A 10,363-nucleotide genomic window follows, 5' to 3' on the forward strand; every position below is an offset into this window, starting at 1 on the left:
GGCAGCTACATCGCGGGGCGCCTGAGCAGCGGCGCCAAAGCCAGGGTCACAAGGGCACGGGGCGGGGGGCGGCCAGGAGATGGGGGCAGAGGTCGGCGCCCGCCGCGGGCGCTTTCACGCCGCGGGCATCGCCCTCCCGGCTTTGGCGCCCAGGGCGCAAAGCAGGGGCGCAAACTCTGCCCTAGGCGGCGACGGCTGCGGTCAGGGTTCACCCAGGAATGGCTAGGTGCCCGTGGCGGCCCCGCTGCCTGGACCCTTCCTCTCCCTAGGGTGCGCCCCCAGCCCTAGGCGACCCTTTTGGGCGCTGAGTCGGCGACTGGAGTAGGGGTTTCTCCGAAGCCAGCGAGCCGAGCCGAGCCACCCGGAGAATTGAAGAGGAGGAGGAGGAAGAGGAGGAGGAGGAGGCGGGGGAGGAGGTGGAGGAGGAGAAAAAGGAGGAGGAGCAGAGTAGGAGGAGGAGCCGGCGGCCGCGGGCCCAGCCGCGCGAGGCTCTCCAAGAGCGCGCCGAGCCCAGCCCTGGCTCTGCAGTCCGCGCCAGCGCAAGCCTCCGCGCCTTTTCTACAGCCGCGCCTGACATCACGTCCTGCCGCCGTGCCATTGGCCGCCGGGCGCCCCAGGCCCTGGCAGCGCGTGCTCCGAGAAGGCGGGAGACCCGAGAGGGAGGGGAGAGGCAAGAGGAGAAGAGAGGAGATGGTGGGAGCTGGTGGGCGAGGCTGGAGGAGGAGGCGGGCGGGAGAGAGGCGGGAGAGCGCGGGGTTTGGAGTTTTTAAGCTACGAACAGTTTCCTGCGATTTCTGCGGGAAGGAAAATTAAACCTTCGCTCTCCCCTCGCTGTCACCATCCTAGGAAGGCACAGCCCAAGGATGCTCTAGGTGGTCTCACTCCTGTCTCCGCATGGCCTCGGGCACTGTCTGGGGAGGCCCGGGAAGCCAGGCCTAGGGCAGAGTTGCTAGAGCCTTCGGCCACTTCCCGCCAGCTCGGCCTCTGTCCTGGCCGCCCTGCCGAAGGCTTCGGGGCCGCATCGCAGGCTTCCTGGGGACCCAGCTGAGCCCGAAAGGCAAGAACCGGCTGGAGCTGTGACTCCCAGCCAGCATATCCTCGCTCCAAGCGACAGGGCCCAACTTAGCGCCAAGCAGGAAGCTCCTTGCTCTCCTCCCTCTCACTCCGGCCTGGAAGAGTGGGGGCAAGCATGGCTTTGAGAGCTCAAAAGCACAGTTCGAATCTTAGGTCTGTTATTTACATGCCCTATAATCTTAGGCAAGTGAGCTTAACTCTCTTAGTCTGTTTCTGACTTTGTTAGTGGGAGGCAAGAAAGTCTCGTGCACATTGATGGGATGAAGAAAGATCATGCAAGTAAAATGTCTGAAATACAGTAAGCACTACCCAAATTTTTTAATCACTTCCCTCTTCTTTACTATTAAAAATTTCTCACCCCAATAAGTATGGCATTTGGTATCAAAGGTGTTCTTAAAGTCAGGGGCACATTCTCTGCTCACTGGGCACACCGTGCCACCCACACCGACACAGGTAGGTGATAGATGGGTCCACCCAGCCAGCTGGCTGCACTTTTGGGCCAAGGACCAGCAACCTTTTAGCTTGCTGGGTAAATCCCAACTGCCAAACCCAGCCTCCAGACCTCAAGCTTAACCTGGAGTCTCTCGGGGGAATCCAGAGCAATGCCTAGTTGTCTGGTAGAGTGTGGTTTCGGAAATAAAAAGTGATTGTGGAGAAAAATGAAATAAACAAGTAAGTTATTCAGTCCAATGCCCTGAGTCTTGTTTTGGAAGTAGGTTTCTTTCACTCCATGAAGTGGGGAGAGATGTGTTAGTCTGAAGTGATCTGCTTGCCTGGACAGGGCAGAAAGAAAGCTGGGATTATCCGACAGGGTGTAAAGTTGAGGCAATGGTAAATCATAATTTCCACCTATCTGCATAATTTTCACATGCAAACAATACATGTGCTTGTCATGTCCCAGTACGTGCGCTCGTGTTCAGGTCTGCAAGGGCACATGTTCATCACTTATGGCAAAAATACAGGCAGCACGAATTTGTATTTGTTGGCACAACCACAGCCAGCACAGATGAAGAGCTAGGGTGTACATATGTACACGAGGTACAAGTGTCCATTACCTAGCAGATGAATTCGGAAAGCTACACACTAATCACATACTTGGGTGCTCAAGCAGTCCTATTTAAATCTCTATGTACATTCTTCTTAGTTATGTTTTTACATATTTGCAAAAACTCTTGAAGTTACAAGTATGTGTGTACACGCTGCACGTGCACAGATGCCCCAACTCGAAGGAAGGACCATGAATCCAACACGCGTGCGCGTGTTCACACAGAGGTGTGCCTCAGAGCCCGCACAGGGCCGGCGCCTAGGCACGGGGACGCCCACACGGATACACAGATATGTTTTAGTGACGCATCTGGGGGCACTTTCTTTCAAATTTATAGGGAATGAAAATCTAATCTAGGAGTCACCAGGGTTCATCTGGAGGTCGCCCAAGGGGTAGGAAAAATTTTGCAACAATGCCGGAGTGTTTGTTTTTGGTGCTGGCTGGATATAAGGCGTTTCTGAAAGCTCTAGAGGCTGCGGTGGGAGCTGAAGTGGGGTACTCCGTAATTCTTGCTGAGGGCTTCTCAAGAACCCTGGAAACACACCCAGTGGCTCTTCACTGCCCCTATGTATATTTGCATATGCTTCCTCTGTCTCCAGCACCCCCTTGCATCGCTGGATGACCCCAAATTCCCAGGCAGTGTGGATTCCCGCCGGGTGCGCTCCTCTCTTTACCCTTCGGAGCCAGGCTAGGACGCGCTCGGGTCCGGACCGGGCTCGAGCACATCTCCTTCCGCGGGGCCGGATCCGGGCATCCCGCCCTGGGGTTGAGGTCCCGGTAACCGCTAATCTCCCCCAGCGGCGGGGGACGTCGCGCAACCGCGGAGCCCTGTCCGGGGAGACTAAACAAGGAGAGGAACAGGCTGTAAACACATCTCCTGACACGTGAGTGACATTTACACGGCGCGAGAAGCCGCAGCGGAGGGAGAGGCAGGGGGTGGGAGGGAATCAACACCTACAGGTAAACAGAACCTTAGTAGGCGCCCCTCCCCCTGATCGGGAAAAGAATCCCCAAGTCCCCAGAACCTGCCTTTTGTGGGAGGTGACAGGTGAACGGAATTCAGGTCTGGCCACTGTAGCCGCTGCCTACCTCCCCACCATCTGCTTCCTAGCAGACAAGCAGACCCGGCGCATAATGAGGTAGCAGCCTCCAGCCGGCCACCGTGACTAACTCGGAACAAAAGCGCTCCCTCCACGCCTCCTCCAACAAAGGGGCCACCAGCCCTAGCGCTCCCCGAAGGCTGCGGGGCTCCCGGCTGCCGGCTGCGGAGCTGCCGCGCACAAACTTCCCGGGGCTCCCGGGGCTGCCGGCGCCACCGAGCCGGGGCCGCGGAGGGAGGAAGCGCGCGTCGCCCGCCCGGAGAAAGTGAGGCCGGGCCGGGCGGGGGCGAGGGGGAGGGTGAGGGCGAGCCGCGGAAGGAGGGTGATTGATCAGTGCCGTTCCCGGCGCTCCGTCCCGTTATTAGAGGCGGCCAAAGCAGGGCCACGCAATAACCTCGGAATCGCCAACTAATTGACGCTGCAGGCAACTACTTCATTGTGCGCGCTGGTTTTATGTCTTCATAGCCGGTGATTGACAAGGTGTAATTAGTCATCTCACTCGGTGATAAACATGGGCACCCTCCTCCCGCGGCATCAGGCCGTGTGTACCAGCAGAGGAAGCGATAGTTGACGCTGATATACCATTAAATCAAAATGAAGACGTTCAGAAGTGTGTGTTTGCTGTGACGCTCTGATGGTTTATTTCTCAAATACGGCACCAACAGATTTACTTGATTTGCAAGTTAACTACAACATTAACTGGTTTTATTTATTTTGCCTCTTCCTTCCTCTTCCCTAGGCAGGGATGTTGCTCTTGGAGAATGTGAAGACAGTTTGCTTCTTGACAAGCGAGCGAGCGGGCGCCCAGATTTCTGCAGCCTTCCCGAGTCTCCCCCGAGGGAAAGGCGGGCAGAGAAAACGCCGGATTTGGGAGCCATCAGGGAAGGGTTCTGCTCCGGGGAGCCGCCCTCCTTGGCCCCAGTCTCCTGCCTGGGGCCCCCCTTCGGGTACTGCCGGTGGCTGACCACAGACTCTAAGGGTGGTACTGGGATATGGGGTGGGGAAAACCTCTTGAATAATAACTGTAGAGAAGAAAGAGGCAAAATCAGCGTCTCTCCTCTGCCTTGGAGTAGAGAGGACTGTTCCTAAAGCTTCTGTCTGCAGCCACAAGGCCAGTTGCCTGCCTCTGTTCCTTGAGTAGAGTATAACGTCTCCTCTGCTTGAAGCGCGCTTGCATCATTCAGCAAATTACACTCCTTGCTTGCCAAAGTGTGTCTTGCTCAGGGAAATTGTGTGTGTGTGTGTGTGTGTGTGTGTGTGTGTGTGTGTGTCTGCGCGTATGTATGCACCAGCTTCCCCCTCCGGACTAAGGCTGCTGTTAGGGGTACTGGTTATTCATTCCGGAATCCTAGAGACTTAAATTTGAAAAAGAGATAGTGGCACACCTGGTCTATTTTGACCCTAATTCTCCCTAGAGAACAGCAATGACTGAACAAAGCCACCAATATTTCAAAGTCCGTTTCCAGGGTACAGCGTGTGCCCTCAGGAGGCCCCCAATGGGCTATGCTTCCTGTACTTGCCCCTTCTCTCTAACCTCTGTGTCCAGTTTATATAGCAGAGGAATGGTGATTCTTTGTCCCTGTATAGGAATGTGGGGTTGTGCGCACCTCCAAGAAAAGGTGGGGGGGTGACAGCAAGTTACAGTGACTGCAGAAAAATTCCCGTATCTTCAGCACGGACCCCCTTTTTGCCATGCTTCTGGCCCATGTTCAGCAAAAGGGACTGTTTTATATTGATGCAAGAGACAGTCAGCAGCATATCTACCCAGCCATGGCTATCTTTCTTTATGAAATCAGTTCACTGCCTTGGTCACACCATACAGAAAATCTGCTGATCACCTCTATGGACAGTAAAAACCACTGGGGCCTTAGTTATTTCCAAGAGGAGCCCCTTTTGTGTGAACCTAGAATAGAGACGTGGCTTGGCCCATTGCAGGCAGAGAGGAGCCCAATTCCTCCTCCTCTTCTCCCTGCAGCGATCTGAACAATTCTGAAACCGCCTCCCTGGGCGTCAGCTAGCAGGTTGGGGAACTAACCAGGGCTCTCTCTCTAGGGCCCTGTTAAATGCACTGAACTTAAAATGAAACACGAAGTGTGAATTTCAGGTTTGAACATGATGCATCAGGAAACGCAGAGGTTGGCAGCCCTTTTCCTCCCTCCTGCCTTTCGGTAGCAGGTATTAATATTGTATTAAATGTTATGAGGCAGTAAGGGCTGCGGAGAGAATGTGCTCAGATGCAATTTTGTCAAGGTTTTTATCTGTGATTATGATTCCAGATGTAGAAGCTCCCGGAGGAGGGAAACGAGGGGCTGCTGGCATGTGACATGTGTTTTAAGGTGTTTGGCAGTGTTTCTCAAAGTGGTGACAAAATGTTCAATTTTATTACAGGGAATTGGTAAGAGAAACGTGAATACTAGGTCAGAGATTATTCATCTCAGCAAAAGGGTTTACCATTATTGATTAGAGTGTGGAAAGTTTGTATCTGGGCCCTACTCAAATCACACTGTCAACAATATAAATCTGTCAGAACAGATTATTCTTAAAGAACACTTGTAACAAAATATGCAATAGCTAATTGCATCCCCTCCACAGCTAACTTCCACAAAAAGATATATATTGTCCTGAAAGCGGGAAAAAAAAAGTAGTGTAAGTATTGCAAGAGGTGATCTTTTCCCACCTGATGTAACTATAGTTATACTTTCTACCTTGAAGATTTTTAAAAAATCTAGCAGACAGTTATAGTCCTGGAAAAGCCATTTTGGTAGCCCCTGCTCTGCAAGCCTTTCTGGTTGAAGCGCGCGCGCGTGCGCGCGCGCGCACACACACACACACACACACACACACACACACACACCACCCAGCAATAAATTTTCTCACACAGGGAACCACATTTGCTTAAAAGAGAATCAGGAAGATTTTGTAGAAAAAAGTAGGGATGAGGAGAAAGCAGATGAACCCTGAGTAGCTAACAATTCTTATACTTCCATGCATTTGATACTGGAAATTTTTGGTACCCCAATTTCTCTTCATTCAAAGGCATCTCTACCATCTCACTCTGACTGCAGGACACCCCTAAACTCCATTTTGAAGCACAAGTTTCCTCATAAACCTTTTATGAGTGTCACGGTCACTAGCACTAGTGGGCTCTGGTGTGCAGCCCATGCTCACTACACTGAGGTGTGTCTGGTAAGCATTTCCATGGAACAAGAGCGGGTTTTGCCTAAAGATTAAGGCCTTGGTTCCTCCCTGAGTCTCTGAACCAAGGACAAGAGTCTGTACCCACTTGCTGGAGTCACTGAACATAGAGATCATCCTAAATCCAGCACACCCATTCCCTTCCCTTAATCCAAGCTACAGGATGCTGGTTTTAACTTTCCAGCTACTGACACTATTTTACTATCATGAAGCATAGTAGACTTCTAGAACTAATTGTACCTTCTCCTTGCAAGTAAGAAGGTTCCTGTCCCTGGTTCTTCTCCCTGCATTTTCACCCAGACCCCCCCAATCCTAGCCCAACTTTCCACTGGTCCTATTGGCAAATCTCTACTGTTGTTTGGGAAGTTGGCATTGTCTCTTTAGGTGAGGAAGGAATCAGTTCTTACATGTGCTTCAGCTGAAGCCCAGCCCCTTGGCACCCTCCTCCCCCAACATTTTTATTCTCCCATTAATTAAAACAACTAATGTCCCATCGATTACCTTTGCATGAATGAAAATCATTATGAGCCCTTGCAGGTATATGGGAAATTGTTTGCTTAAGTATTCGCACTTTGATTTCCTATAGACTCATTTTCTCAAGCATATAGAAATTCAAACACAAACAAAAGCAAAATCTCCTGACACCTTGCAATAAAACATGAGGACTAGTTGTAATGAGCTTGAACCGATCTCTTAGAGGAAATGTTCAGGTGGCCCTGTGCTGCAGCTGAATTTGACTATCTGGTAAAGGATGCTAGGTAAACATTGATAGGTCACCAGATGCAGATCTGAATTTGTGCTTGTGTTGAGTGAGAGCAGCTCATCCAATTTTACTTTTAAGCTACTGTGTCAGTCCTCAAAAGTAAAAAAGGCAGTGGACAATCAGCTCTATTTGGAATTTCCTAGCTAGTTGGTCATTTCAGCTTGCGTCTCCATTTCTGGGGGCTGCCATAATTAGAGCGATCTATTTTGCATTTACTTCTCTTTGCAAGGACTACATTATTCACTCTTTCCTGTGCTTATTAAACAGTGCCACCTGCACCAAATTCAACAAAGCTCTTCCATCAGCCAGGCCCAGCTAAGGATCCCAGACCATATATTATCATTAATTGAAGCTCAATTGGATAGTGGACGGTGGAGGCTTGAGTAAAAGCAGCATAGTTTCTAGGACCCGCTTATAAAAATGTTTTAATCAAGAAAATAATTTCTGTTCCTTAAATTGTCATCTGTTATAAACTCTGTTTAATTCTGTACAGTAATTCAAGCAGCAATTAACAACTCTTTTAATTAATGAACTATATTCCCTGTATGTCACCAAGGTGCCTCTAACACAAATGTCCTCCTTTATAGGTACTAGCAATTGCAGTCAATATTTTGTCACACAAAGCCTTCCAACCTGACCACCTCTTTAGCCCTAATGCTACAAACAAGGATCTGAAGAGCCAAAGATGAGGCTAGAAAGCAGAGGACCATTTTCAGAAAACCAGCACGGATAGCATGTATTCATCCTGAGAGAGGGAGAGCCACAAGGAAGGGAACCACAGGCAGGGATGGGAGAGGCAGAAAATGAATGTACATAGGCATCAGGGGTTAAAGAAAGGTACAGAAAGTTTCAGGCAAAGAGAGGACCATCTCTGAGATTCAGTTATGTTATAATAAACTCTACACCCAAATGCTGCTGATTTACACATTTTCAAGAGCCTCAAACCACACTGTGGTTTGTTCTTTTAAAAGCTTCCTGCTTTGTTCAAAATACTGCTTATCTTTGGCATTGTCAACAGCTCTGCATCTGGGAGAGATTAATTAAGTGATAAGTCAGACACAATAAGGTGAAAGGGCACGTCTGCCCAATCAGGGATGATTCATCCATTTCTAGATGGATCAACTTTTTTGAGGGATATCAATTTTGGTTCCATTTCTAGGGGGATTTATCAATAGGAATGCCTGAACTATCTCTCTGTGAGGGGTACTTAGCTGGAAGAGATTGTTCTGTAGCTAGAAAAATTCAAAAACCTACATTCTGTCTTGTTTAAATTGTGAAAAGAAATCATAACTATCAATTGTCTGTGTGCTTAAGTTTTACCAATCTGATAAAGGCTGGTCTTGAATATGATTTTTTTTTGTTACAAAATAGCTAACTGAGTGGTTACAAATAAGATTGCTATGCAACACAATAAAAAATTAAAAGTTTGCCTTCGTACCCTCCCCCTCCCAAGTGTTTCTCATGGTTCCTTCCTTTCAAGTCCACTTTTAATTTGTAGGAGGCAACAAGAGAGAAGGAGATAGGAAAGGGGTAGGGGAGGAAGAGAATGAAAGAGAAAAAGAGGTTTTCTAGGTGTCATCGACTGAATATTTTCAGACCAATTAGAGGTTATCTTTAAATCTCCATCCTCCACCCCCTCCGCACCTTTCTAAATAGATCTTTAGATTAGTGAGAAATTAGTTAATTGGGGAAAGCCATGTGGCACTTTTACCCAGTTACTAACCGGAAGGGTTTTAAGGACCTTAGATCCCACTCCCAGAAATGGCTCCCTCCCATCTCTTCAGTAGCGCATCAGTCTGGGTCAGAATTGTGGTTGCATAATTATGTGTGTGTTTGTGTGTATGTGTGAGAAAGGCAGACAGACAGAAACAGAAGTAAACTCTTAGCCTGTGAATAAGACTAGGTTCAGGTGAAGTGATTGTTCTGGGCAGACCCCAAACAAAACATTCGAAATATTTTTACTTTGTTTTTGAACACTCCTTAAAGCAGTTTACATTTTCCAAGGTATTTGGAGGGGAGTTGGGTAGGGAGGTAGGGGGAGGTAAACAAAGGTTGGGGTGTTTTGTGATTGACCAGCCATTTCCCCTTCTCCAAAGAAACAGTACTAGTTTCTTAGCTATCAAATTCTTTAAATCATCTGGGATCTATCTATATTTTAAAAACTGAGCAGAAATACTTAACAGCCTGATCAATAGCCATTGACCGTAGGTGCACCTCACACCCTAACATGCACAGCTTGATCATGTATATTTGATCATTGAAAAATTCAAAGCATCTTGCAGCAATACATCAAGCTTCCCATAAAACAGTCTGTCTCTTTCTGTGGTCTTATAAAAAAAAAAAAAGACTGAGTTTCTCTCTCCTGCATTCATCTATCCATCCATTTATCTACACACACACACACACACACACACACACACACACAAACACACACTCCCCCTTCCTGGAGAATTTATTGCTCATATATTTGATGAAGAACAAGGTAATTAACTGCGAGGCTGTACATCTGGGTGGCACTTCATATCCATTGCAATAATAAAACACTTTTTTCACATTTTAGCAGAAGAAAGGCTAGTCTTGCCCTCAGATTCAGAGGACCCCAGAGTCTCTGTCTGCAAAGGCTCCTTGTTATAAATCCTGCCTCCTTCTTAAGTGATGGCATGCACAATTGCACCAAGGGGCACTAAGTTTATCTGCGCAAAAGCATCATTGGAAAAGCTTGTCCTTCTCAGAGCTTTAGCATCAGCCTGTGTGTGGGGTGGGTGATGAACAGGACACAGCTGGCTCCTCTATCCCTAGTCTGCTTGCCAGCAAATAGGAACAAGAATCCAAAGGACCTGCCCTGTGAACGGCCACAGGTAGAGGTGTATTTTGGGATCCTAAGAACTGGTGTCCTGAATATGTAGCACTAAGATCTAATACCCCAAAAAGGAACCAGTCCTATAGGTTTTTCTGGTATTCTGTGGTCCAAAAGCGGATTCTAAGTTTGTTCTTAAGGGAGCCCAGATCTACCCAAACCAGTCCAAGGGGCTAGCCAGAAGAATACAACTGGGAAACCTGCTCCAAGCTCCCAGCCTAAATCCCTACAACCCCAACCCCAGAGACCACCCCCTCCCCAACCAGCAAAATAAATTACCTGCAGAACCGCCCATCTCGGGTGTCCCCTGTTCTGTATTCCAAACTGTG

At 48.7% G+C, this 10,363-nt stretch overlaps 1 protein-coding gene across 1 annotated transcript in view; it reads right to left on the reverse strand.

The window, feature by feature from the left end:
* The window catches only part of Lhx2 (LIM homeobox 2), a gene marked incomplete in the record, with an annotated part of 20,180 nt that extends 19,665 nt beyond the window's left edge, over window positions 1–515 (reverse strand). Inside the window, 1 exon segment of the mRNA XM_005382498.2 lies at window positions 1–515.
* Between the last annotated feature and the right edge of the window lie 9,848 nt (window positions 516–10,363).

The sequence above is a fragment of the Chinchilla lanigera genome, unplaced genomic scaffold (assembly GCF_000276665.1).
Source record: "Chinchilla lanigera isolate Chin_1 unplaced genomic scaffold, ChiLan1.0 scaffold00018, whole genome shotgun sequence".
Lineage (NCBI taxonomy): Eukaryota > Metazoa > Chordata > Mammalia > Rodentia > Chinchillidae > Chinchilla > Chinchilla lanigera.